The 4325-nt window shown below is 41.2% G+C and overlaps 1 pseudogene across 1 annotated transcript; it reads left to right on the top strand.

The window, feature by feature from the left end:
* Positions 1-708: 708 nt before the first annotated feature.
* On the top strand, positions 709-1255 carry LOC116094786 (annotated as a pseudogene). The gene has a single exon (XR_004120312.1). The product of XR_004120312.1 is annotated as a cytochrome c oxidase assembly factor 5 pseudogene (transcript).
* The last annotated feature ends 3070 nt before the right edge of the window (positions 1256-4325 follow it).

Here is a 4325-nt window from a genome sequence, read left to right as displayed (position 1 = left end):
ACCATCTTAATACACACACCATTTCTTAAATGAATGTAACCTGTTCCCTGTGGGCTGTGAATGATGACAATCACTCACAAGACAAATAGCTTTGACCATAGCAGGAAATATGTATCCAAATAATCGTGCCCACAATTAATTCCTTGGTGCAGCAGAATTGTCAACTCTTAGCTTAGCTACGATGGAGGTAAAATCCTTTTGTCATGTGAGGGACATTGAAGTACAGCCTTATTACAATGAACTCCAATGTCTAAAAATTGTTCTTATTTTATTTTTGTATAATAGCAAGAGCCAAGATTTTAAAGCTCTACTAAAAACAAAACAAACAAACAAACAAGCAAAAAGACTTATCTATTTATGTTCATTTAATAACATGTTCACCATTTTTATGATTGGTATAAAAATATATATTGTGTTGAATATAATAAAAATAGACATTAATATTTAAATATATATCTTCATGTTACCTATTCCAAAGAAAGATTTAGACCCATATTATCATTTTATATTCATTGATTAAAGTTATATTTTCCTTTCCATGTTAATTTTTAAGTTCAATTTATTATGAATAAAATAAACTTTGGCCATGTTGAAAAAAAGAAAAAAGAAAAAAAGAAATAACTGAAGGTCCACATGTTGGAGGAGTATCCAGAAGGGCTTAAGATCCTAAAGATTTCCAGAAAAGGGGTGTGTCGGGGGTGAGAAGGCCGTGTTCTGGTGTGGTGAGGTCGGTGAGCCCCACCATGCCCCGGTATTATGAGGACAAGCCAGAGGGCGGCGCGTGCTCGGGCGTGAAGGAGGATCTGGGTGCATGTCTGCTGCAGTCGGCCTGTGTGCTCCAGGAAGGAAAATCCCCACGGCAGTGTCTGAAGGAAGGCTATTGCAGAGCTCTGCAGTATTCCTTTTCTGAGTGTAAAAGATCAATGTTGGATGCCAGATCAAGATTCAGAGGAAGAAAAGGATATTGATAACATTATGCTGAATGCAAGATGAAAATTACCCAGGATTTTCTCTGGTCCTCAGCAGAAAAGAACCAAAATGGGAAGCACAGTAGCTCCTGCATCTGTTCGACGCCTGGGCCAGGTGTTCCTCCCAAGAACACCAGAGAAAATGGATCATTGCTCTTTCTGAATGATTCTGCTGGTTGACGTCATTTATAGAAGATCCATGGGACTAAACAACTATGAGCTAAGAACTTAATATGTTTTGGGAATTGCTTAATGGAGAGATTATGTCCAAGGATGACTCTTCAATCGGATTACACAGTTTGTGCATCCAGGAGGCCGCATGAGATCGGCATAGATAGTAACACAGAACCTGTCGTTAGCCTCCCCCAACTCTTGTTTCTTTTTCTTGGTTTCAATTTTAGGCTAGCCATTTCCTCATAAAGGGGTGATATCAGCCACAGTCCACATCCTCAAGATCTGGACTCCAAAAAGCAGAGTATGAGCTGGCTCACAAATCACACCCTGCTGAAGAACTCTAGTCTTTTCTGGGATATGCTCCTGCTCCATCCTTGATGATCTTGGCTAGATCCTGGTTGCATGTACTGTGCTGACACTATTTACAGTCACATAGGATGAGTTATGGGCCTCATCCCTAAACACTGGAATGCAGCAAATGGGAAAAACAGATGTTCACTCTAGATAGCAAATGTCAGTGACACGACGTGGCTGAAAAGTTAAGAATTCTCGTCATTTTATTTTGACCACTTAACACAGTAGAGAGCCATCAGGGCACTAAATCTCCAGTGTGATTCTTGCCATTGAACAGGGAGTCATAGCTTCTATATTGTTCTGTAGTTCTCTGGGGCTAAAGCAGTCTGGGATGGGGGAGTTCACTTGCTGTTCTAAAAGTTTTGAAACCCTGAGAATTCCCTAGGGTGTCCCTGAGGTCTGCTCTCTGTACTGCCCTCACAGGGAGTAGGCGGTACTGCAGCCTTCTGCTCTACTATGTACTGCCCTCACTGGGAGGAGGAGGTACTGCACCCTTCAGTCCTATGGCCTGTGTCCCAAGCTTGGTGTCTGTGTGCAGTGTGGAGGAGTGCACTTTCTGCATGCTAGGAAGCTCGACCACTGAGCCACACCTCCCACTAGTGCTTTAATTTCAACCGAGAGTAAAATGTGTTTGTATGAAATGCCTCCATTTGACTAGATATAGCTTTATTTGGAGGAAGTCACAATGTCTCCTAATTGAACCTTGAATTATACAATCCCATGGATTTTAGAGTGTTTGTGAAGCATGCAGCAATTACCACTACCTACTTCCAGAACAGTCTCATCCTTTCCAGAAACTTACACTCATTAGCACTCTGCCCTCCTTCCCTCTATTCCAGATCTGTTAGATGAGTGGAACTATATAGTCCGGTCTTTTCTGAGTCCTGCTACCAAGTTTTACAGGTTATTCTTGTGTAGCATCAGTCTGTAAAGTAGTTCTGCTGAGTAGCATCCATAGTAGATAGACACAGTAGAACAGACGCTGTGTGTTTCTCCATCGAACAGAGGAGTTCGAAGCTGTTTCTGCTTTGGGGCTTTTGACTAGTGCTATGAACATCTGTGAAAAAGTTCAAAACGTTTCACTTAGAGTGGAGCTCCAGGGTTATATTCTGACAGCCTCAGTTATATTTCCTACAATGGTTTTATCACCATTTAATTCTCTCAATGAGATCTAGGCTCCAGCACCCTTATCACAACTGTTCATATTGCTGACAGACATTCTGCTTGGTATGAATAGGCATGTAGTTGGGATCTTGGTTTGCATTTCTCTAACGTCTCATAACCTGAGCATTTCTCATGTGTTCATTGGCTTTCTATGCTGCCTTTGAAGAATGTTTCAGTCTACAGTCTGGCTGTCAGTTGGGTTATCTTTTTACTTTCCTGTAAGATTTTGTATTTACTGTCAACTCATCTCTTAAACATTAATTGGCATTTTCTTTTCTCAACTTGTGGTCTGTCCTTTTCAATGAAGCACAGTTTTTATTTTTATACATTGCCTTTCTGTGTCTTAGCCCAGGCTGGCCAGGAATCCCCAAAGACTTGAACACAGAGCTATCATTTTCAGCACTGCACTTCCCAGAAGACACACACCACTGCTCTTGGCTAGAACAGTGCAGTGTAGTTGGCCTGCATCACCATTCTGCATCCACCTCAGGAAATGCACAGTGTGCCCATGTAATGACTCCCAGCCACTCCCAGGTCACCCTGCCCTGTCGTTGGCATACTCTCTCCTTCTGAATTTGAGTACCTTAAGTGTCTGGTATTCGTGAACTCTTTATGTGTGTGTGTGTGAGTGTGCCTGTGTGTGCATGCACGTGCGTGCATGTGTGTTTTGTGTGTGTGTGTGTGTGTTATCAGAGTTTCCTTCCTTTGTAAAGACAAATAGTATTTTAGTGTATGTTGTATGTATATTGTATTGTATCTTGTTACCTACTCATCCAGCCATGGGTACCTCGGTTGTTTCCACCCTGGAGCTCCTGACCATGATGTGAACATGTATATACTAATACCCCTAGGACCCTGCATTCAGTCTTAGTGTATGTCATACAGATTGTAGGTCATAGGGTAATTGTTTTTATTAGTAGGTACTGCCATAGTTTCCATAGCAGCCATACTATTTTATGTTCCTGTCAGCAGTCCACAGAGATTAGAACTGCCTAGTCTTTGTGAATCTTATGCTTTTTTAGTGGCCATTCTAGTAGGCGTTAAGATCTACCATCTTCTGCTTCCTAGTTCCCTGATTGCCGATGTCATGTGTTCTATATGCTTGGTGGCCTTCTTTATATATCGTTTGAAGAAGTCTTTCTAGACCCTCTGCCCATTAATAGTTAGGTTGTTTACTTTGGTTGAATTTTTAGTAGTCATATCCACAAAAGCATTGGTCTACCCAAGGGAGCTGACTATAGCCTGCCCTGGGAATTTGAGTTTCAGCTCTTAGGTTTGCTCTTTGCTGATTTTGAGTTATTCTTTGTGTGTGATATAAGCTGACTTTCTACTGTTCACGTGTGGAAAACTAGCTTTGCATGTTGCCCTTGGGTGGGAAAACATCTCGCCATGCGTGGTGGGGCTGTTTCTGAGCCCATTCTCTTGTGGCTTCTGTCTATCTTCATGCCAACACCACCGCTTTAATTACTGGAGAATGATAATAAAAGTTTGAAATCAGAAAGTGTTTGTTCTATAATAAAAATTTGAAATCAGAATGCAAAAAAAAAAAAAAAAAAAAAAAAAAAAGAAAAAAGATTTCCAGAAAAGATCAAGCAAAAGGAGGATCCAGAGAAGAGAGCTACACCTGTTTCTGTTGATATTTTTAACAAACAGTGGTGGTGGGGA

Source organism: Mastomys coucha, unplaced genomic scaffold (assembly GCF_008632895.1).
Source record: "Mastomys coucha isolate ucsf_1 unplaced genomic scaffold, UCSF_Mcou_1 pScaffold17, whole genome shotgun sequence".
Taxonomy (NCBI): domain Eukaryota; kingdom Metazoa; phylum Chordata; class Mammalia; order Rodentia; family Muridae; genus Mastomys; species Mastomys coucha.
Note: the sequence above shows the minus strand (reverse complement) of the source record. Positions and strands in the feature narration are given on the sequence as shown.